Here is a 25,491-nt window from a genome sequence, read left to right on the forward strand (position 1 = left end):
CATCCAACAGTAATAAATATGTCTTATGAATTGAATAGAGATGTTTAACATAGGAGGCATGCAATCACACCCAAGACCAATCCAGGGAACAAAATGCACTTCAGTTAAATGGGCCTCTGCATTTTTTTTTTCCTGGAGCCTCTCTTATGGTTTCTAAAGGCCCTGTTCACCATTCATTACTCTTTTGACTGTTTCAAGAATAATGGAATAGACCTTTGAAACTAAGCAAGTTCCAAATTAAACACTTTCTTTTATAACAGTGAGCTTGATCATGGTATATCTTCAAGGCAATTGAAGAGTGACAAAGTTACCCCCCCCCACCCATTAACCCTAATTCCTATTTTCCCGAATGACTGAATTCTTTTGTATGATTCCTTAAGGACTGAGCTTTAATCATTTTTTAAGATTTGATTTTTATTTACATTTGTGCATATGCAGCCCATGTGAGTCTACACAGACTTGTGTGTGTGCATGGGTACACCTACCCGTGTGTGTGTGTGAAGGACAGAAGATGATGTCCAATCACTCAGAGCTGGAGTTGCAGGTTTTACATGATGATTAAGCTAGTCAAGTGGGTCCTGAGATCTGAACTTCCATCTTTATGATTAGCAGCACGTGCTTTTCAAACTGCACCATCTCTTTACCAACCATAAGTTTTATCTTCCTTAGGAAGTATTGTTTGCCAATTAAATCTCAAGGACAGACAATGCAGCATTTAGCATGAGACTAACTGTCTAGCCCAGCACTCAAACCCAATGTGCCCCAAAGCCTCACCACAGAGGATGTGGCCATGCAGCATGGAGAGAGCATCTACCTGCTCTGTGGAGAACTAGAGAAGGGCACAGCCCTGCCATCCTGAGCTCCCCAGGCTGTTGTGGCTCCCATGGTCTCCTGCTCATCCACATAGCCTGCAGTCCAGGGCATGTGCTGCCTGTCAGCACTCAGCAGTGAGGTGGGCAGAAGAGTACCAGAAATTCAGATACCAGAAAGTCTTCCCCAATGTACATGCTGACTAGTTACTTAAACTTATCCACCGGGATAAAGAGAGCAAATGAATGATTAAAAGCTACATTTTTCAATGATGATACAGCAGTACCCAAAATCCAACCTCAAATTTATGTGGCATTAACATGCCCCTAAATACTTTCAGGTTACATGTATCATGCACATATAATAGGCTGCAGTCACAGACAGGCCTGTCAAGATTATCATGCGACCGTTTTGTAATTAAAATATACACGGAATTTAACAAGTGAGACTGAATGCTTCAGAGCAATGGTATAGAAGCTTCTAGGAAATGTAATAAGTGAGTTCTTTGCGTGGTAAAATAGGACATTTTCTGAATAAAACTAAATGTTAGACTACTACAAGCAAATGAGGTTTTGTAAAAGTAGGTTTTTAAATTAGTGTAACTTCTCTCTGTGTCTCTCTGTCTCTGTTTCTATCTCTCCATGTGTGATTATGTATGTGTATGTGTGTGTGTGTGTGTGAGAGAGTATGTGTGTGTGTGTGTGTATGTGTGTGTGTGTGTGTAATCCAGTGGTCAGCATTGATTAGTTTCCTCTATTTCTCTCCACATTCATTCATTCATTCATTTATTCATTTATTTATTTATGTATGTGGTAGAGGTTTTCACTGAAGCTCACCAATTGGACTAGACTGTCTGACTAGTGAGACCCCATGATTTTCCTGTCTCTGTTTCCCAGAGCTCTGATTGCAGGTATACCCACATCAGCTGGATTCTCAAGTGGCTGCTGGAGATCAACACATAGGCCCTCATGATTCACAGCAGGCAAGGGACACACTGAGCCTCTCTTTAGTCTGTAATGATTATGAATTTACTCATATTACAGTTTCACAGAACATAAACAAACAAGTATATTCTGACATTCTGATGAACTACCCTTTACTATGTGATTTAAAAGTAACTCTGTTAATTGTTGAATTTATATGGACCCTAGCAGTAAAGGAGAAAGATTATTTCATATCCCTGTATTTCACAGGAAAATTCACGGCCCTTTGAGGGCCTTTTTTTTGAAAAAAGTTAGGCTTTCTTAGACAATAGATGTAGAGAAGTAAACATATGACAATGGTCTGGAAGTACATTAAAGACTGCACCTGGCTCCTGATGAATCTGACTTTCGGTCTCCTAAATTATCCTTCCAAATAACAACCATGAGTTGAAAGCAACTTTATGCTCAGCAGGTATGGGATTTCCCATTCTCCCTTTTAAGTGCTGACTCTTTTAACTACCAAGGAAGACAGGAAGGAAATAAAAGCCTATGGTGAGCTACACTGTTTCCTCTGTACAAGGAACTTGTGGCCTGTGATCATACAAAACCCTTTTTCCTGCTTGAGGCAATGTAGGAAACACAGTACACTTTCAGTCACTTGACACTGATCTAAGGCCGAGGAGACATATTCATAGGAAGGAGATGTGCCGCACATCTCCTCACAGCCTGCTCTGTGTGCTGGTGGCCTTGGCCTTCTCTGGTATGGATGTCTCACATACAGTTAAGTATATTAAGCAGGAAGCCTTGCCCTAGGCATATAGCAGTTCACATGGATGTGATGGGGAACAGGGATTAGAGAGAAGCAAGCAGAATATGTCTTCAGTTAGGTTGTCTTGGGTCTCAATGTAGCAAATTCCAACACTGTTTTGTTCACACTATCACAGAATGAGCTTTTTTTTTTCTTTTGATTTTTCTGCAGGATCCAATTTGGGCCAGAAAGTGACTCAGGTCCAGCCAACTGCAAGCACACAGGAGGGGGAAGAGGTCACTCTGGACTGTTCTTATGAGACAAGATCGGACATCTATTTTCTTTTTTGGTACAAGCAGCTTCTTAATGGAGAGATGATTGTTCTTAATCGCCAGCTTTCTTCTTCTACTCAGACTGAGAAGAGCAGTCGCTACTCTGTTGTCTTTCAGGAATCAACCAACTCCATCAGACTTGTTATTTCAGCCTCACAGCTAGAAGATTCGGTGAAGTATTACTGTGCGCTCTGGGAACACACTCACAGTGTTTGAAATGATAGCACAAGCTGAACAAAAACTGGAGCTCCTTAAGCATAGCCTCTCTCTGGGAGCCCAGATGAGAAGCACACCTGCACACCCAGACAAGAAGTTCCCAACCATGGCTCCTTCATCTGTGGTCTGCATCAGAAGTGTGTTTCTGAGTAAAACCTCATGTTATGAAAATTAGAAACAGTCTTGGTGAGTGTCTTTGTCTTGAAAGTATTTAGCTAAAAATAGACCACAGAGAGCATGTGTAGTATTCTCTATACTTGGGAATCTTACACCACAATAAGCTAAAGTATTAGTCTTTCTTTAAGTTGGTCACAGCATATAGCTCAGACTAGGCATCTGGAAGAGCAAAGAACATAATTTCCTTGTGAAACTGAGAGAAGCAGTGCCATCATGAGCGAAGGTGTCAGAGACACATTAGGAGGAGTTCACCCCATCAAACTGCTGGTTCTGAGGAGTCCCTACAAATCACTATCTTTGCATCTGGTACTGACTCTGAGATACAGAAGGTCAGCTAGACCAGAATAGGAAAGGATCGCAGCATGTGGGCAGCATCTGATTGTACTCATACTCTTGAAAACACAGAGAGGCTCATAAGTCCATTGGAATCTAGAAGGATAAACCTCCCCCTTCTACTCAGTCTCACTCATTTTAGGGAACTTCGGAAGAAGCCATGGTATTATCTGACACTCTACACTCAGACTTGCCCCAAGAAAAAGAAGAGCTCTAGAAGTGAGGAGTAGAGAGTGAACAGCAATTTGAGTTGGAACCTCATTGACATCATGTGTGTCTGGGCCTGAATCAACTGAGGTACATCAAAAAATATAAATGTATATAAATATATCCCACCTGTATCTCAACTCCTCCGTAATAGATTTTTTCCAAGTCCAACCTCCAAAAAGAACAACATGGGGAAGGAAATTCTGGGAAAGGTGTTTCCAGATAAGTTTTCAAAGATTTATTTATTGATTTTATATTGTGTGTGTAACTCTTTTTCCTGCATATATGTGTGTGTACTTTGTGTAAGTCTGGTGCTCATGGAGACCAGAGGAGGGTATTCGATTTTGTGTAATTGGATTTATTGAAGGGTATGAGTTACTTATGTGAGTGCTGGGAACTGAATCTGAGTCCTCTGCAAGAGCTGCCAGTTCTGTTAACTACTGAGTCAATGTTCTAACCCCTGTTTCCAGATAGTTTACACTGGGACTACAAAGCTACCATAAGACTTCTGGGTAAGCTGTGAGATTAGATGTTGGGTTTCTGAGATAAGAGGAAATAGAGGTAAGGTAAAACTACAATAGGTCCTTGAAGAGCAAGAGCTAAAGCAACAGAAAGTATCCAACAAGGTACTTTCTCTACAAAGAACCAGCCATGTGACAGAAATGTACCAAGCTGCTCCTGCCAGTTACCACCAGCTGTAGCCAGCAGTGAAGTGTCTGCCTGATGGGCTCCAGCTGTCCCAATATGGTTTTCCTAGTCTCTGATTCAGTGCCTGGCCCTGGATTCCTGCCCTGAATTCTGACTTGCTTCTCTCAGTGATGGTTAATGAGGTAGAAGTATGATCTGAAATATTCTCTTTCTTATCCGGCTTTACTTTTAAATGTGTTCTATCACAGAAACCCAAACCAAAATAGAACAGGGCCTCACCTCAAAAACTTCTGACAGAAACATGGTCTTTAATCACAGAAATCCTTTTCTGGAAGGACCAACTGATAACTTGTTTGGATTCAGGAGACTAGCTGCCTTTCCTGTCTGTGGAGACTAATTCAAAATCATTCCAATCGGAGGGAGAAACCACCTCATCCTGAAGAGGATGAAACAATGATTGTGTGCATGATGCCATTTACTTTATGATGTTGGGTGTTTTAATGTTTTAAATTCATTATTTTTGCACAGTTTTACATAAGCACACACACACACACACACACACACACACACACACACACACACACACATAATGTGTTTTGATTGTACTCTCCTATTATCCTCTCTGACTACTCTCCATCTCCCCACAAACTCCTTCTTTCCCACAAGTATCATTTTTGCCTTATATTTATATTCTTATCCTGTGGCCCACTACCTTCAAGTAGAGTTGGTTCCATGAGCATAGACCTGGGAAGGGGAGTTCCTGGAGAAAACCAACTGTTTATCAGCATGACACCACTGAAAAATATGACTTGCCCTCCCCCAAGCAAGCAACAACAGAATGTAGCTCTTCATTTAGGATTGAACATCCTAACAATGATAGGATGCTTAAAGGTACATTCTTATGCTTGTAGACATTGCTTTCGTGATTTCCTAAATGCAATGTCCATGTCATTTCCCGAAGATTATATTTATTCATATTTGTAAGTTTATATTTTGTTAGGTTGCTCTCTTATAATTTAACCTTGTTGTCAAAGCTTTTATGACTCAAGTCTTACAACAATTTCTCTATTGTCCAAATGTGTGACTCACATGCTTCCTTTCTTATTTTAATTTCATTTTTTTTATTTTACAATACTATTCAGTTCGACATAACAGCCAGATTCCCCTGTTCTCCCCCTTCCTATCCCCCTCCCCTTCCCCCCAGACCACCCCCCATTCCCACCACCTCCAGATCAAGGCCACCCCCGAGGACTGAGATCGACCTGATAGACTCAGTCCAGGCAGGTCCAGTCCCCTCCTCCCAGACTGAGCCAAGCGTCCCTGTATAAGTCCCAGGTTTCAAACAGCTATCTCATGCAGCGAGCCCAGGACCTGGTACCACTGCCTAGATGCCTCCCAAACAGATCAAGCCAATCAACTGTCTCATCTATTCAGAGGGCCTGATCCAGTTGGGGGCCCCTCAGCCTTTGATTCATAGTTCATGTGTTTCCATTCATTTGGCTATTTGTCCCTGTGCTTTATCCAACCTTGGTTTCAACAATTCTCGCTCATATAAACCCTCCTCCTTCTCACTAACTAGACTCCCAGCGCTCCACCCGGGGACCTAGCTGTGGATGTCTGCATCCAGATTCCTCAGTCCTTGGATGGGGTTTATGGCACAACTATTAGGGTGTTTGGCCATCCCATCACCAGAGTAGGTCAGTCCCGGCGTCTCTCGACCATTGCCAGCAGTCTCCTGTGGGGGGTATCTTTGTGGATTTCTGTGGGCCTCTTTAGCACTTGTTTCTTCCTTTTCTCATGTGGTCTTCATTTACCATGATCTCCCATTCCTTGTTCTCCCTCTCTGTTCTTGATCCAGCTCGGATCTCCCGCTCTCTTTCCCTTGACCCTCGCCGTTCATTGCTCCCACTCATGTCCAGGCTGTTCATGTAGATTTCATCCATTTCTCCATCATTGGGTGATCCCCGTGTCTTTCTTGGGGTCCTGTTTTACAGGTAGCCTCACTGGTGATATGAGTAGCAGTCCAGTCATCCTTGTTCCACATCTAGTATCCTCCTATGAGTGAGTACATACCATATTTGTCTTTCTGAGTCTGGGTTACCTCACTCGGGATGATTTTTTCTAGATCCATCCATTTGCCTGCAAACCTCATGATGTCAATGTTTTTCTCTGCTGAGTAGTATTCCATTGTGTATAAATTTCCTTTCCTTAGTCTTTTTGTGATTTAAACATTAACTCAAAAAAGTACATTGTCACCCAAACACCATCTTGAACTCTATTGTGGATTTGGAAAAGTGCCCTAGTGTTTTCTACTGTAAGTCAGCACTGGGACTTCTGCTGAGTCATTATGTCTGGTAGTTCAGGCACATTCCCTGCTAAATAGCAGTAGGTAACATAAATCTAAGTAAAGACAAATCACCAGGAGAAATCACATAAGACAAGGATAAAACAGAGGAAGAAAGAAGACACATTCATCAGATGACAAAGCACAATGAATAAGCACAAAATATATGAGAATACTTCTCACGATGACATCCACCTAAACTCACAACTCCTCAATAGTGGACAACAAAGAGAATGGGACAGCTAAAATACAAGATAAAGGCTTAGGTTTCTCCTTTGAAGGAGTATAATTGACCACCTATGGGAGTCAAGTAAGCATAAGAACAATATAAGAGACTCAAACTCAGGGAATAGATAAGGAAGTTATCAAAGTGAACAAAATAATCAGGAACTTGAAGAAATTTTTTTAAATGGAGGAAAGCTTCATCAAGAAAATTGAGACTCTGAAAATAAACCAATCAAAATCATTAGAAAAGGAAGAATCAATCAATCAAATAGAAAACATCAGAAAGCACCATTAACAGACAAGTCCAGGCAGAAGGATGAGTTTCATAGATGAACAACAAGGTTGAGACAGCAATACAATCATGAACTATATAGAAAATAATGAATATATCCAAACCTTCCAAGAACAGTGGGACACATCCAAGAGCCAATCACAAATATCCATGAGGCAGAAGAAGGAGCTGAGAAAAAGTTTGAAAACATAGACAGTTTATTCAATCAAAGGATAACAGAAGATCCATCAAACTGAGTGAAAGAAATAGAGATCCAAACTGAAGAGCATTTTTCCAAAACAGATACGACCAGAGAAAAAGTGCTCCTGGACAAGTAAGGATCAAACGTATAAGGAAAGCCAGGCTGTGCATTTGTTTAATATCAGCCCTCATGAGGTAGGACCAGGTGGATCTCTGAATTTGAGGCCAGTCTGGTCTACAAATTGTGTTCCAGGACAGCCAAGGCTACACGGAGAAACCCTGTCTTTAAAATAAAACCAACCAAACAAACAAACAAATGAACAAAACTGTAGTAGTGCTTGCCTTTAATTCCTGTACTTTTGAGGCAGAGACATGGGGATCCCTGAATTTGGGCTCCTCTGGTATACTGAGATAGTTTCAGGACAGCGAGGCCACAGCAAAAATTTGTCTCTAAATAAAAAAGAAACAAAGGCCTCAAAAGAATTACAAGGGGAAAAAAATCAATCCACATTCAAATCAGAAACATCAGAAAAAACTAGATCACTCTAAAAGCCAAGAAAATATGCCATGATATGCTCTAAGGTCTGGAAGTAAATGACTATCAATCAAGATTGCTGTACTTGGCAAGTGATCTCTTCAGTTCAATAGAGAAATAAAAAATTCAACAAAATCACAAAACAAAACAATTCATGAGAGGAAGTGATAAAAGAGGAGAAACAGGAAGAAGTTCATCATGTCCAACATTGCCAACCAACAAACCCCTAATATGAAATGGGAAGGAAAGAACATCAATCAGCCACACAACAAAAACATCAACCAACAAAATCATGACAACAGCAAGTTACTATCAAGTTAAAAGGACATGATTCCTATTAAATTAAGGTATCATGATCTAGTTAATCCACTCTAAATCTTTGAAGATGCAGAACAACATCAGCAGCAGGAGGTTATATGCATAAGACATTATAATATAGGAAGTAGAGATATACTGATTAAAACTCCATACATACCTTTTAACAACACAAGCATTACTGTATAGTGATTGTATATAGGTACCAATTGTTCTGTCTTTTATATGTTAGGGGGAGGGTAGAAATAAGAAGCAGACAAATACTGAGATTTTCTCACTGACTGTACAGAAAAGTAGACACCTGTGCTGCTTTGACATTAATCCCAGAAACCACTAGCAACTGTGGTGTGCCACCACTGCAACATGACCACAGGTGACTCATGACAATCATGGAAGGGATGTTCGCTACATAGTGTTCAGGGACTGGGTTTGAATGATGTTAATATATTACACAAATGGTAACTAATATAAAAAATATAAATGGCTTCAACTCACCATTTAAAAGCCTCAGGCTAACTGGCTGGATCAAGAAAAATACTATTGATATCTCCATCAAACACTTCTCATAAACAAGAACATCAAAAACTGAGAGTCAGGGATCAGCAGGCCAAGTAAGTGAAGTCTGTAGACTTGGCACAGCAAGTCTCATCTGAAAAAGTGGACTTCAGACCAAAGCAAGTCAGAGGTGAAGAAAGCCACTACACAGCTTTAGAGGGTAAGCACTGTGCATACGGGTGCAAGGAGCTTTAGAACTCCAGTTCAACAAAATAATCATTAAGTGACATAAATTCTCACATAGGTCCCTAATCATTAATAATCTGAGACCTCAATGGCTCACCATAACTTTAGCAAGTTTTCCCAAACCAAAACCTAGCAAAGAAACTTCAGATCTAAGGGATTCTTCAAGGCTACCACACTTATTTTTGTAGGAGAATCCCTCCCAGGAATGCAAAGTTAAGCAACAGACACTTAGAGAACTCACTAAATGCAAACAATGAAATTTGTTTAACCAACATAAAATTCAAATTCTCTACTTTGAGCCTTTACCTTGCCTGCCCATAGTGCTGTTCCATTAACTCCTAGCATGGTGATGTTCTGCACTTTCTGTAAGTCTTGACTCAAATGCAACTGCCTGTGAAGACTTTCCTTTTTCCTCCTTGAAAATCAGGCTCTAGCCTACTCCAAATGTGAAATAAGGAACTATTTATTTTCGAAATTTTTATTTATAACTTAAATACTTTTATTTATAACTTAAATCAGTCTTATAAAGTAGTACCAAATGTAATAACTTCTAGAAGAGTTAAGAGTCATATTTGTGGATGATAAAGAATAACAGCTCCCTGAGATGGAAGTTTGTGGTCCCTCAAAGACATGTGAATGGAAGCGGTTGGAAGGTAAGAGTGTTGCTATATGAACAGGACCAACAGAGGGAAGAGGAGGACCCAGAGAGCTACCAATGACTCAGCTCAGAATCGGTTTAGTGAACTCCCAGGCTTAGAATGTCCCCCATCCCTAAAGGATCAAGCTTTACTTCCTCCTCCTCTGAGGCTCATCTTCTGTCTTTTCCTGACATCTAGTCCTTTATCTGTTCTAGGGTATACTCTGTAAAACCCTAGATGACCACCAGCATTACTGCTACATCTGCTTCCTTTGTCCCCTCCTACAGGCTCCTTGGCTCTCCCTTTGATGCTCCTTCTGGTTTCATGTCACTTGTATTTTGTTACTGTATAACTTTCTGTTTCTTTTCCTTTTTCAGCCCCCTATTAGGCTCTCTTTTCTTCTTTCTCATATCCTTTTCTGTTTCTGTGACCAGTGACATTCCTCCACATATCCATGTATGTATAAACATTAACATTTAGGACCTATATATGGAAAAATCATACAATATTTGTCTTTTTGAAACTCAAAAGTATTTTTTTGAACCTCTGCCACCAGAGTATTTTCTGTGGTGTTAGGTCTGTGCAGAGAAAGGAAAAAAAATCTGCTTTTCATTTTTAAAATAGCTGTATTGTTTGATTTTTGTTATTTATTACACAACATACTAATTCGAAAACAATAAATAAGTGTAAAATAAAGAGAGAGCTACTACATCCTTCCTCTTTCTGAGCTATTGAAACTTGTAACAATTAGAAGAGACAAAACAAGACAGAATATCCACTTTGGAGAACACAGGAGATCCAGTGCTGTCCAGCCAAATTAACAAAAACAGAAAATTTTAGGTTCCCTGGGAGACCTGGGCTAAAGGGAATAAGGGAGTGACAGAGGACAAGACCAGATTTCAGTATCAGGCCTGTGCACACACACCAATGTACACATTTACACACACACACACACACACACACACACACACACACACACACACACACGCATACATCACACAAAGACCACATAAATCATAAATGAGCAGAAAACAACATAGAGGACATCATGCTGAATGAACAGTTGAGTTTAGATTCTGCATATCAGGTGTTTCAACTGAGACACACTATCCTATTATTCATTCCGTAGGGACTGAAAATTCCTAGGGAAGCACACAACTTAGTGATACTATATTGAGATAATTGGAGAAAACATTCTCTTGGAGCCTCAAGTCTGTCACCCCAATCCTCAGCCTGTCAAAATAATCCCACATCTATGGTCATCAAGTCTACTTAAGACTGGAAGCTGCAAGATGGCAGAGCTGCCCAGGACACCAACTGGCAGGAAGGGCAGTCTCTACCCAGGTCCACTGGCTCCAGTAGCTCTCAGGCTGAACTGGAGACCTGTATGCCACCCACAGCTGGGAAGTCAGAAACCTTAGGGGTCACTGGAAGTCACTTGGTGCCTCAGCCCTGGTAGTGGCTGTTATTTAGAGCATGACAACCTCAGGCTTTGCCAGGGCACTCTCCTTTCCTATTATTCCTGGTACACAACCTAAAGGACTCCAGTGGGGGCAAAGTGCTGTGATAGCATTGAAATCTCATTAATTCCACAGTGTTTCCTTTCCCACTCAGAGTGAAAGCAGAGGGCCCCCAGCATAAAGGCTACAGCCTTGTCAATTCATGACTGTCAAACTAATCATCATTAATCCATGATGTAGGTCAGCCCTTTAGGAACCCAGAGAAGCATGATAGGCCTATTGCTCCCCAGGGGCTCCCAGTTCCTGAGCCCTAGGCCTGGAAAGCTCAAGGGCATCATATCCAGAAAGCTCCCTAGTCCCTTCCATGAACTCACTGTGTCTTCTCCAGGACCATTTATTTCTCCATGTTTTGCAGTGAGACCTAGGGCCAGCTTCCTTCTTTCTCACTCTGGTCTTTCCATGCTGTCCATTCTCTCTCCCAAGTAGACACCTCAGTCTTGACAACATACCTATAGGTGAACCTTATAGGCACTGAACAAATGTCCTAAGCTCACATGGTGTTACTACAACACTAGTGACATCACTGGGGATTCCAAGAGGTCTCCAGGATACAATAGAATGTCCAGCAAAGGGCCTGCTGATGTCATGGGTCACACCCTCTGTCTTCTTGCTAATTAGTTCTCCCTGAACTGCACAGAAGCTGTCATTTCCTTTCTATGAAGAGTCTCCTCTGACACAGGAGAAGCCATTCAGCACCTGCTCCTTCCAAAGCTAAAGATTTCTCTCTACTTCATTAGAATCTTTTTACTACTTCACCCATGGGGAGTTGAATACGCACTTTATAAGCACAGCCCAAGAATGGTCCTTATTTTTTTAACAGCCGAGTAACACTTCACTGTGTAAATGTATCACATTTTTAAATCTATTCTTTGATTGAGGGACATCTAGGTTGTTTCCAGTTTCTGAATATTACTAATAAAGCTCCAATGAACATAGTTGAGCAAGCATCCTTTTGGTAAGATGGGGAGTCCTTTGGGTATATGCCCAGGAGTGGTACAGTTGGATATTGAGGTAGATGAATTCCAAATTTTCTGAGAAACTGCTATATTGATTTCCAAAGTGTCTGTACAAGTTTGCACTCCCACCAGCAATGGAGGAGTGTTCCCTTTGCTTCAAATCCTCATCAGCATGAACTGTCACTCCTGTTTTTTAACTTAGCTATCCTTCCAGGTGTAAGATAGGATCTCAAAGTCATTTTGTTTTGCATTTCCCTAGTGGCTAAGGATGTTGAACATTTCTTTGTTTCTTAGACATTTGAGGTTTCTCTGTTGAGAATTCTCTATTTAGATCTGTATTCCATTTTTAAAAATTGGATTATTAGGTTTGTTGAGGTCTAGTTTATTTATTTTGGAAATTAGCACTCTGTCATATGTGGAGTTGGTGAATATCTTTTTCCATTCTGATCATTTCCATTTTATCCTATTGACAGTATCCTTTGCATTACAGAAGCTTTTCAGTTCATGGGGTCTCATTTATTAATTGCTGATCTTAGTCCCTGTGCTATTGGTGTTCTGTACAAAAAGTTGTCTTATGTGCCAATGGTTCAAATCTATATACCTCTTTCTCTTCTATTAGGTTCAGTGTATCTGGTTTTATGGTCTTTGGTCCACTTGGACTTGAATTTTGGACAGGGTGATAGATATGGTTCTATTTGCATTCCTCTACATGTTGACATCCAAGTAGACCAGCACCATTTGCTGATGATGCTTTTTTTTTCCATCATATATTTCTGACTTCATTATCAAAAAATTAGGTGTCCATAGGTATGTGGATTTATGTCTGGTCTTTGATGTGATTCAACTGATCACCTGTCTTTTTTTTTTTTAAACACCAATACCATGCTGTTTTTATTACTATTGCTCTATAGTAGAGATTGATATCAGGGATGGTGATACCTTCAGAAGTTCTTTTATTGTACAGGATTGTTTTAGCTATCTTTGGGTTTTTTCATTTTTCCGTATGAAGTTGAGTCTTGTTCCTTTAAGACCTGTAAAGAATTGTGTTGGAATTTGGTGGGGAGTGCATTGAATCCTTAGATTGCTTTTGGTAAGCTGGCCATTTTTACTATGTTAATCCTACCAATCTATGAGCATGAGAGAACTTTCCATCTTCTGATATTCTCCTCAATTTCTTTCTTCAAAGGCTTGAAGTCTTGTCATACTGGTCTTTCACTTGTTTGGTTAGAGTCACCTCAAGATATTTTATATTATTTGTGGCTATTGTGTAGGGTGTTGTTTTCCTGATTTCTTTCTCATCCCATCTGTCTTTTGTATATTTGGAGGGCTACAGATTATTTTGAGTTAATCTTATATCCATCTACTTTGCCAAAATTGTTTATCAGCTGTAGGATTTCCCTGGTAAAATTTTGGAGGTCACTTATGTTTACTATCCTATCATCACACTTGCCTTCTTCAGAGTCTGACCATCTGTATGTGGACATTACTCCTGTTCCTCAGATTACACTACTCTCGGTTTACGTTCTTCCCTGATGCTGTTTGCTTTATTCAGATCCCTGTATTTTAGTCTTGTTCATTACAGAGTAAATCAGTGTCACCTCCACTTTTATATGTTCTTATTATCATTTTCAGTATAATTTTAGTCAATGCTTATAGATTTATTTTGAATTAAATTATATAAATCTCATAAATAGCTCATGATAAGAAATAGCAGTTTATTTAGAGGTTTAATCTCCATGATGTATCACTTTCAAAGTGATTCACCTTTACCCCCCACTCAGTCTAGACTGTCATGTCTTCTGACCATCTTGCATTTCCTCCATCAGGAACTAAAGGAGTGAAGGGGTTGCTTTTGTGTGACATGTGGAGTTATGGCCTCAAGTCACCTTTGCTGATGGCGTTGGTCCACTAGGGGGCACTGCAGGCTTCCCAGAAATGACTTTCTCAAGTTCCTGAAGGGTTGGGCAGTTTAAAGAGACCAGAGAACATGTGAGGCTGTCAGTCACAGACAGCAAAGTTTATTCCTGGTTGTTAGCTGTGCTATTCTGTGGAACCATAAAACTTGAGGTGACTGGAAATCCACTGTGAGGATGATTTCTTGAGGACAGACAAGGAAATAGAATTTTACTGGTCAATACAACCTCTGAAGCTCAATAGAAAAGATCTAACTCCATAACTTCAAGTTTAAAATTTTTTTAAAAGATTTATTTATTTGTTATGTATACAGTATTCTGCCTGCATGTGTCCCTGCAGGCCAGAAGAGGGCAGCAGATCTCATTACAGATGGGTGTGAGCCACCATGTGGGTGCTGGGAATTGAACTCAGGACCTTTGGAAGAGCAGCCAGTGCTCTTAACCGCTGAGTCATCTCTCCAGCCCAAGTTTTAAAATTTTATGATGAAAATCTTCAGAGTTCATGGACCCAGAATCTATTCCAATACCTGTGATAGCCAAACTTTTCATTGACTCCTCTCAGACTAGCAGGAACATGATAATTAGTCAAAGGGATAAAGAGAATACTATTGAACTTGAACAGCAATGTGTGCGTCTGCAGGGTACAGGGAAGGGACTGGAAAAGGGCAGAGGTAGAAAATGAATCAGGGTGAATGTTGTGTTTATGACCTGACTGTTTTAACAAAGGAAAGTTTCATTGGAAACATTTCTTAGCAGTTGGTGATCTGCTGATTTCAAGAAAGTATATTTATTCCTCAACACACATTGCATACCATCAAAGAGTTTTCTTTCATCAGAATTTTCATACAACTGATTTCTCAAATTCTGTAAAATTATGTAAAATAGCATACTCTCTCTATCCTTCTAAGTTCTATGATGTACAGAGTCAATGACTCTTTCCTGATATATCATCCCCTCCTTCTCACAATTTCCCTCAAATATCTCTTACTTTAACTGTTACAACATACATACAAACAAATAAACCCTTTTTAGTTTTCAAGCTGTAGATGACATAGCTTCCTGTTCCCTGCAGGGTTTTCATCCACAGCTAGGGAGCAGTTATTGTGAGGCCTGACTGGGCTGCTGTGGGTGGGGTTTTCCATCAAGATGAAAGAGCTCAGATTTTATTGGTGCCTGGTGAACGAAGGAGAGCCTGCTCATGGTTGGAACTAAGTTAGACACTGTCTGGAACTGGGGTGAAGGAGTCTCAGCAGTTTACAGGATCCATGGAGAGGAGCCTGGGAGCTATTCTGGGGCTGCTGTGGGTGCAGGTTTGCTGTGAGTTGTGGCTCTCCCAGATGGGTTAGGGGTGTTCCAGAGCTGCCAGTGGGAGGGGCAGGACACAGCTGACCCAAAGCTCCTCATGACTGTCTCCCGGGATATCTGACAGAGTGGAACCTGCCGAAGGATTGTCATGTTTTTTTGTTTTTTGTTTTTTCTTTTCTTTTTCCCTTTCTCTCTGAGCAGGCGTGAGAGGGATGCAGGTGGAACAGAGTCCTCCAGCCCTCAGTCTCCACGAGGGAGCCGGCTCTTCTCTGAGATGCGATTTTTCTACAACCATGACAACTGTGCAGTGGTTTCGGCAGAATCCCGGCGGCAGCCTCCTCAGGCGGTTCTTCATGACTCCAGGAACAAAGGAGAATGAGAGGTTAAAGTCAACATTCGACTCCAAGGAGCGCTACAGCACCCTGCACATCAGGGATGCCCACCTGGAGGACTCAGGCACCTACCTCTGTGCTTCTGATGCACAGTGCTCCCAGCAAGCCTGCAGCCTGGCCCCAAACTGCAGCTGGGTGTGCAGCTACAGCCCTGCCCCAGGTAGACTCTGCAGGAGGCTTTGCACAGCTGTGGGGTTTCCAATTTATGCTGTGTCTCTGTCCTCTCCACTAACATAGACAGTTCAGGATTGCTGTTTCCCATCAGTGCGCCCTTTCCTCACAGATTCCCCTTTTCAGGAAGAAGTTCTCATGAAGAGTACTGGGACAACTGACAAAGATGACGAGGTTCACAGTGCTGTCAGGTAGACCCACTGCACAGTGTTCACTGCTCTTCAATCATTGCTCTACAAAGGCATCAAACAGACGTGCTCTTCAGCAAACAGAAAAGAGTTTACTCAGTGTTTCAGTCAATTGCATTATCTTTCCATTATGGGAAGAATGGGACTTTTATTAGCTTTTTTGAGAATTTCATACAATGCACTTTGATCATATTCAGTTCTCAACCAGGTTCTACCAGTCCCACCCCTCCTCTTTACTTTTCAGCTTTTCTCTCTTTGTTTCTGGAAAAAACAAAACTTTTAAGTACAGTTTGTGGTGTCTTGGATGCATGGCCTTCCCGGGAGTGTGGTTGACCTACTGTGGATATACCCTTAAAGAAAACAGATTCTCACTTTCCTAGTTGCTATCAGATGCCAATATCTCCTTAGTTAAGGATGGGACTTTGTACTCATATGCTATGCTGGAATTTTGTGTAACTGAGCTTGTGTAGGTTTGTGTGTGCTATTCCAACTGCTTTGAGTTCATATAAATTAATTTTCCTTATAATTGAACATTCAGTGATAAAATGCATCAACAAGGAGTCTCAATTGCATCTGAATTATATTGGTTTGAGTGAAAAATCCCCCCATAAGCTCATATACTTGCATGCTTTGTCCCCAGTTGATGAACTATTTGGAAAGCATTAGGAGGTGTGGTCTTGTTAGAGGAAGTGTTGGAGGAGGTATGTCACTGGAAGTGGACTTGAGGTTAAAAAGCTTACACCTGGCCCAGTGTCTTTTTCTCTGCCTGCTGTCTACTGCTCAGGATTGAAAATCTCTCAGCTATTTCTTCAGGACCATGCTGGCCTGCTGCCATGCTCCCAGCCATGATAATAATGGATTTACCCTCTGAAACTTTAAGCAAACCCTAAATTAAATTTCTTTTATAAGTTACTTGGTCATGGTGTCTCTTTATATTAATAAACAGTAACTAAGATACAAATAATGAAGTCATCTTCACCTTATCAGATCTCCTCAACTTACCAAAAAAATGTCTGAGAAAGTATTAAATTATTAATATATAAGTCTATGTTTATAATAAAAGAAGACTTACACAAAATTAATTTGTATGAGTACTTAAACCATTTCAGAAACATTGCTCTACTACAATAATCAAACCTAGATTTAATAAAGCCTGTGTCTTCAACTGTTCATTAGATGTGTTTGCTGCTATTGCCACAAGAGCTCAAGTGTCAGCTTTGTCATTTCCAAATTCAGAAACTGTCACATGTTCATTTGGAGTTTTACATTTCTGAGGAGGACCTGACATCCAATTATACACCTTGAAAAAGAAGTTGCTATCCGGGCGGTGGTGGTGCACGCCTTTAATCCCAACACTTGGGAGGCAGAGCCAGGCAGATCTCTGTGAGTTTGAGGCCAGCCTGGACTACCAAGTGAGTTCCAGGAAAGGTGCAAAGCTACAGAGAGAAACCCTGTCTCGAAAAAAAAAAAAAAAAAAAGAAAAGAAAAGAAAAAGAGGTTGCTAAAAGAATGATAATTTAAACACTAGTGAGTGAAATTATACAAGGTAAAGTCAGAAACGTCACAGGATATAATACATCATTGCACCAAAACCCAAGATACACTAACAGAGCAATGTCAGTATTTTTTAATTACAATTTTATCATTTTTTGAACTTTCTATATAATATGTTTTGATTATATTCTTTTCCATACTTTAAGTCCTCCCAGATCCTCCCCATCCCCCTATTTGCCCAATACTTTGTTCAAATAATCCTCAAAATAAACAAAAAGGCAAAACAACCTTCCTTCAGAGACAAAACTTGCTAAAGCATAACAACTACAACAAAAACATGCACACAAAAGTGTATGTGTTGGACATTGAAGCAGAAAGATCATAAGCTTAGGGCCAGCCTAGATTTCATAGCAAGTTTTAACTTTATTCAATGAGATAGAGTGTATCAGCTCCTCCAAAGTCAGTGAAGGCCAAGAGGTAATGCAGAAATGGTTCTATTACACCCTAACTTGATGCTATGTCAATGTATTCTAACCTGGACTAGCCTTTCTGCAATGCTCAACCTTACCTTAGGCTTGTTTTTTGCTAGTTCTTATAAATTAACCTTTATGTACATTTTGCCTCAGGGGTTTTTAACCTTTCCTCCCACTTCCTTCTGTATATCTTACTTTCCTGTTGTCTCCATGGCTGGCTGGCTGGCAGCTGCCTGGCTTCTGGCCCTGGGCTTTATTCCTCTTTCTCTTCATTCTTTTCTTTCTCACAAACCTAGATTTTTCCCCTCCCTTTTCCATCTGCCTGCCAGCAATCCTTATCTCAATCCTGCCTAGCTATTTGCCATTCACATTTTTTTTAGACCAATCAGGTACCTTAGGCAGGCAAGATGAAACAGCAACACATCTTTACATAATTAAACAAATGCAGCACAAATAAATGTAACACATCTTTACATCATTAACTAAGACAGCAGAAACAAATGTAACACAACTTCACCTAGTTAAAGTAATATTCTATAGCATAAACAAATGTAACACATCTTTACAGAGTTAAAATAATATTCCACAACATCTGTGGCCATGAGGATAATTATTTAGAATGCAGTTAGGGATTATACTAGTTTAGGAAAATGGCAGTGGGTAGTTCTCTTTTAGAGTTCCTGACCTCTCTAGTCATGAGTTGAAGTTGAAGTTGAAGTTGACAGTACCAGGTATGAATTCCCTCCTACTGAGTAAGCTATAATTCCAGTTCAATGGTTGTTGGTTACTTCCAAGACAGAAGTGACACTATTGATGATTTGGATGCTGGTCATTGTTGTGGCTCTTAGGTATTACAGCTGGATAGGACTATTGACTTCTTTTTTCCTTCCTGATTTTGGAAAATCTCTGGATACTATGAGAATCCACAGGCAATAGACTCCTTGGTCAGTTGTAGCCCATTCTTCCAAGTCCTATATCCAAAGTGTGTAATATCTTTAGGAATGGGGACTTATCCTCAAATCTTTGAGTCAACTAAAGACAATAACAATAGTCTATGTTGCTTTGGGAGTCCTGTCTTGAGCTGTCATGACCAAACACTTGAAATGAGGTTTCTCATGCCAGGTGTTATGCTGAACAGTCTATGGCTTTAGGGGAGCATTATCACTCCAAGTGGCATAACATCATTTTGATTATTTATTTATGATTTATGTATACACACGCATATATATATATATATATATATATATATATATATATATATCATGTAATTGGGGGTAAATAGAGAATAATATGATTGTCTGTGACTTTTTGAAGCACCTTGAATTTTATTTATCCCTCCTCTCTCCCTCTCCCCCTACACTGATCTCTGTCCTCACTCTCCATTTAAAGGCTCCTTTACTTTTCCCATTTCCACTTCATAGAAACTGTGTCCTGCTATTGCTCTTTCTACAGTTTCTTTTTCCCATACCTTTTAGTCTCTGTTTAGTGTCCTGAGGTTCATCTAGGTAATTCCTATTGGAGAACATTCCTATAGAACTGGTGGGTTTTGTGGACGTTTGGGTTGTCTTGGCCTTTAATAATGCATGTGTGTTTGTGATATGATGTAGGCATGTAGACTTTTTTCATTGTATCTGATATTATAGCCTGCCTCTGTTGAATAGAATTTGGTTTCTATTTTTGCTATTGCTCAGATCAGGTTGGTTTCAGAAGGTTTGGTAGGTCAGTCCTTCAAATAGAGATAGCCATTATTGATGGCGGGGATGAGAGTGATTCTAATTCAATGGTTATCAAGAAAGTGTGTGACTATGCCTCAGGTCTATGTCTGTGTGCTGGTGCAAAAGCTGTTCAAGTCCAGCTTTTCCTGGGAATGTGGGAATGGCATGCAGAGGTTCTGGGCAACTTACCACTCTAGGTTGGTATGAAGGCTGCAGGGCACAAAGTAGGCTTTCTGGGAGTGTGGGGAAGATGTGAGTAGATGGGATCTGAAAAACTCAACTGGCTGGGCTGGTGCACAGGTGGTGTAACCATAGCTAGGTCTGGGAATGTGAAGACTGAGTGGGATATTGGGGATCTGGAACACTCACCTAGTTAGACTGGTTCATAGGCTGTGTAACACAGGTAGGTCCGACAATGTGGCATTCACATGAGTGAGTACAGAGTTAGTGGTCTCATCTGGTTGAGCAGATGCACAGTCTGTGTGATCACAGCTAGGTTGGAAGACTAAGGATGGCAGAGGTGGGCTGAGATCAGAATCAGTAAGAGAAAAACTGAACTAGATTTTTGCAGTGAGAAATCTGACCACAGGGTGGCAGTACACCTCAGCTGATGCACAGAAAGGCCATCTTAGTGAATTCTAAAGGAATGGGCTTTTTCTTATTGGCTGGGCAAATAACTCAGCATGTATGATTGTTATAACAACAAAGGGCCAATTGGAACTTTCAAGATGCTCAGTTGGCTAGAGACTGAGCATCTACAATTGATCTCAATAGGAAGCACAATGAAGACAGCTGTTCATGCGTTGTTCATTTTCTTCTGGCTGCAGATGAATTGTGAGTTAAGGAGTGTAAGATGACTGGGTATGTTAGTGGGAGGTCCGTGGATGTTCAGCAGAATGGCTTCACTTGGGTTTTCTCTATTTACTACAGGAAAAAGATGAGGAAGAAAAAGACTTGACAACCTTTCTCCTTTCTCTCCATCTTTCTGAATAGGGGAGAGCAGAGGTGAGCAGGTGGAGCAGCATCCTTCCACCCTGAGTGTCCAGGAGGGAGACAGCACTGTCATCAACTGCACTTACACAGACAGTGCCTCAATCTACTTCCTTTGGTATAAGCAAGAGCCTGGGAAGCATCCTCAGGTCATCATTGACATCCGTTCAAATGCGGAAAGAAAGCAGAGCCAAAGACTTACCCTTCTATTGGATAAGAAAGCCAAACACCTTTCCCTGCACATCACAGCCACCCAGCCTGCAGACACAGCCATCTACTTCTGTGCAGCAGATACACACTGCTCCCCAGACACCTGCAGCCTGTCTTCAAACCTGACACCAGGGCTGGAGTGGCACCTTTTTTGCTATGTCAGACATTCTAGGACAACATTTGTCCCGTTGTTTGAGACTAGAAACTAACATATAGATATTGGAAATACATAAAATAAAGCCAAAATGACCAATGAAGTTTTGATATATTGTTGATTGATGCTTAATGTTTTTTTCAAATTCACATTTATTGTGTATATTTAGCATGTATTGTGTACTGTGATATCTTGGTTTAAATAAACAGCGCAAAATGAACAGTTTGATGAGTAGGTCAGAGAGCAACATCTGAAATAAAGGGTAACCTTTCATCTCCTTTCTGTGTGAGCTGATTCTAGCATGCCCATGTGTATGGCAATCCAAAAGCCCTGTTTAACAGATTCTTAAAGGAGTTGGTGGTACTCTGTTTCAAAATCATGCTGTGTGCTGTGGCCCTTGTGTTCTAAATGACTAACCTGACAAGCAAGGCGTGCCCACTGGAGCAGTGGTGACCTGACGATTTGTAGGGGTGACCAACTACTTTCTCCTGGGATTGAGGCCTGTTTTGTAGGAGGAGGAACATATGCAGTATGTCAGTCTGTGCAAAAGTCTAAGGCTGTAAAATTGTACAAATAAAAGAAGAAAGAAGAAAGAAAATATTGCTTTAAGAAATAATTCTAAATCTTATATAGGAAAATAGTATGAACCACACATTCTGAAGCAACTTCAGAAGTTGGAAGTGAGGATAGTCCAGATGGGCTCAACATTCATTACCTTGAACAGTAAGAGACAAAGTTTCTGAGCCAAAAGCTGGCATTTTCAGGTTACATTTATAATGTAAAAACAACAAGAATTAGGAAACAGATGTGGACAAAGGTGAGAAAAAATAACTTTGTGAGATGACAAATTGTGTCAATGATAAAATATTACTAAAACCAAATTAAAGGATAGAGTGAGCTACCAGAGAAACATGGCAGCTATGAAAGCCAGATTCATGAGTAAAAGCTTTAATAGTTGAAAGAAGGAGCTTTTCTGAAGACACTTATGTGAGCTGGCTGCTTGAAATGCCCTTGTCTTGTCTGCAAGGAAGGGTCACAAATGTCACCCCAAATCCAAATGATAGTCAGCTTTGTGATTCCTAAAACCCTACACCACTGGTCACAATGACATTTACAGAAAAGCGTTAAGAAATGGTCATAGCCTACATTTGATATAGAGCATGGCACAACATGAGGATCCTGCATGCCAGTCACAACTGCTTCCTTTGTTGTGGTTGTCCTGTACATTTATATTCAAACCTTGTTTCAAGACACCAATGATCTTCTAAGTAAATGGACAACATAAATCATTATTTCAAATTTCTAAATGGTATTGATTACACATTCCTTGGGCCAGTATGTAATTACTCCATTTTATAATAACTGTAAGAAAATTTAAAGATTTATTTTATTTTATGCTTATGGGTGTTTTGCCTGCTTTTGTATTTAGGTACCATGTGTGGTCCTGGTGCCCATGGAGGTCAGAACTGGAGTTATAGATAGTTGAGAACCACTATGTATGTTATGGGAATCAAACCTGGGGCTTCTGTCAGAGCAACAAGTGCCTCCAAGTGCTGAGCCTTAATTCAAATTCAAATCAGTGAATAGAAATTGGTAAAATTGACTTGTTGCCTTTACTTTATCCTATAGTACTGGACTGGACTGAGTCTATCAGGTCGAACTCAGTCCTCGGGGGAGACATTGATCTGGAGGACGTGGGAATGGGGAGTGGGCTGGGGGGAAGGCGAGGGGGGCAGGAAGGGAGAGAACAAGAAAATCTGTGGCTATTATGTAGAACTGAATAGTATTGTAAAATAAAATAAAAAAAACAAAAACAAAAACAAAAACAGAAAAATCATCAGTTGCTCTACTATAAAACTTTCAAGTCAGGTTGAATCCTAAGAATGACAACATTGAATATATTAATGACCATTGCTTATATCCTTTCTATTTATAAGGGGCACATAAAATTTGACACATGCCTTATGAATGATTTCTAAATGAGAGCACATTTTTGACTTCTGGGAGGTATGCAAGAGACCCTAGTTTATTCTCTGACCACCAGGGGGAGGAGTTTCCTAACACAAGATCATTATCTTTGTGAATTATAAGCTTCCTAGGTTCATTATTTTATGTCATTCATCATTTCTTCATGTGAAGACTTAAGAACATTACTTTGGTGACCCTAAAGATGAACATTTCTCCAGCTTTAGTGACTGTGATGCTGCTGTTCATGCTTGGTAAGTGAAGTGACATAAAATTTGCACACTTTCTTCTATGATGTCAGAAAAATGTTTAACCATCTAAGAGCTTTGTTCTTAATGTGAGACAATTATCCTCTTGTTCCTCCAGGAAGAAGCCAAGGAGACTCAGTGACTCAGAAACAAGGTCAAGTGACTCTCTCAGAAGATGATGTCTTATTTATAAACTGCACTTATTCAGCCACAGGGTACCCAACTCTTTTCTGGTATGTCCAGTACCCTGGAGAAGGTCCAGAGCTGCTTTTGAAAGTCACAACAGCCAACAACAAGGGAAGCAGCCAAGGTTTTGAAGCTACATATGATAAAGGATCCACCTCGTTCCACTTGCAGAAAGCCATGGTCAAAGAGTCTGACTCAGCTGTTTACTATTGTGCTCTGAGTGACACAAGGTGGAAGAAACCACTGTGGGAGCTGAGCATAAACTCAGCACAGGGGCCTGATGATGAGCACCTGCCTCTGGGATCTCTTTTGTTTCTCTGTGCTGTGTGGCTCTCCATTTCTTTAGTTGGCACAAAAACCATAGGAATAGCCAAAGCAGAAGAACAAGAAGTAGAGTCTTCTGCACTCAACTCTTGATTGGGACCAAAGCAAAATCTGATACAAGAAAATCTTATCAGAGCATGAGATTCCCCCAGTAAAGCCTGTGACTAAGGAAGTTGTCTGCTTGTTGTAGGAGATGAAGTCTGTCCTCCACATTTTCTTCCACAGCTCTCTGGAAGAGCTCACTGTATTTTATATTTGCAGGGGAGAGGACCTGCTGGGAAAGAGGGCTTCTGTATAATATTTTCTGAAAGTAAGGTGGGAAGGATGACAGGAGAGCCCAGTGTCCCCAGTCCTAGGATTCCCACATCTATCAACCAAGATGATTGTATCTAGAAAACCATCCTTCAAAATTAAAGGCTATAAAGATATATCCTAAGTATAGCAGAAACAATCTGTGATATCCAAGTCGGCATTACAGGAGATTCTAAAGGAATATTGCACAGGTAAAAAAGCCAGAATAATAGGGAGATCTCTGGAAATAACAGACAAATAACTCAACAATAAACCATTATCTTAGTAAACCAATTAGATACCAAGATGAGCAAAGGATGAAGAACAAAAGTAATAAAAATAACCAGAGAAGAAAAGAATGTGGAATTGGAGTTACCCTATTATCCTGCAGCTGTATGATGGACAGTAGCCCTAGCACCTGGAACTGCCCTGGGGTCCCTTGGCTGCATCTTAGGAAGCACAGGGAAAGAGACTGCAGAACTGCTTTAGCCTCTTATGGATGCAAACAATCCCCTCCCCGACCCTTACAGAGTCACTGCCATCCTTTCTCCACACAGACACCCTGATTCCTACAGGGCAGTGTCTGTCCTTCCCTGTAGAGATCAGGCTCTAGTCTCTCTTTACTGCCTTCTGTCTCCCTAAGCTGCTGAAGAAATCTAACAATAGTTTAATAAGCACAGAGAGTGGAACAGCCTTGTAGTTTCAGCTGTGCCCACTCCTCACCATTGCAGGCCATGTTCTCTTAGCAAGATGATGGGGCCACCACCAGATGTCTCCCCTTCCTCACACTCCCTTGGTTTGATATCAGAGAGATGGGGAAGAGGAGGGTGGAGGTGAGATGGTTGGGGAGAGACAAAGGGAGGGAGTAGGGAGGGAGGTGCTTGAACTTGCTTCTGAGACTCTTCAAGGCAGATGCTCAGAAACCAATCAACCTGTGATCAGGCTGGAGCTGCATCTCTTGTGATCTGCTCTTCAAAGGGAAGAATGGACAGACTCCTGGGAGTGTGGATGGTGACACTATGGCTGCAACTGACTAGTGAGTTTGGGTTTCTGGTGAGGACAACAGGGACAACAAAGTTCATAGTCCACATCCATGTGAGATGAAGCATTCTTATTAATCTGGAAATGCAGTTTGAAAATGTAGCCACTGACTCCTGTTTTCTGGTCTGTGCTTCTACGTAGCGGGGAATAGCCAACTAGGAGAAGAGAATGCTTGGGCCTTGAGCATCCAGGAGGGTGAAAATGTCACCGTGAACTGCAGTTATAAAACAGCCATAACTGTCCTACAGTGGTACAGACAGGAGTCAGGCAGAGGCCCTGCCATGCTTATCT

The sequence above is a fragment of the Peromyscus maniculatus genome, chromosome 9 (genome assembly GCF_049852395.1).
Source record: "Peromyscus maniculatus bairdii isolate BWxNUB_F1_BW_parent chromosome 9, HU_Pman_BW_mat_3.1, whole genome shotgun sequence".
NCBI lineage: Eukaryota > Metazoa > Chordata > Mammalia > Rodentia > Cricetidae > Peromyscus > Peromyscus maniculatus.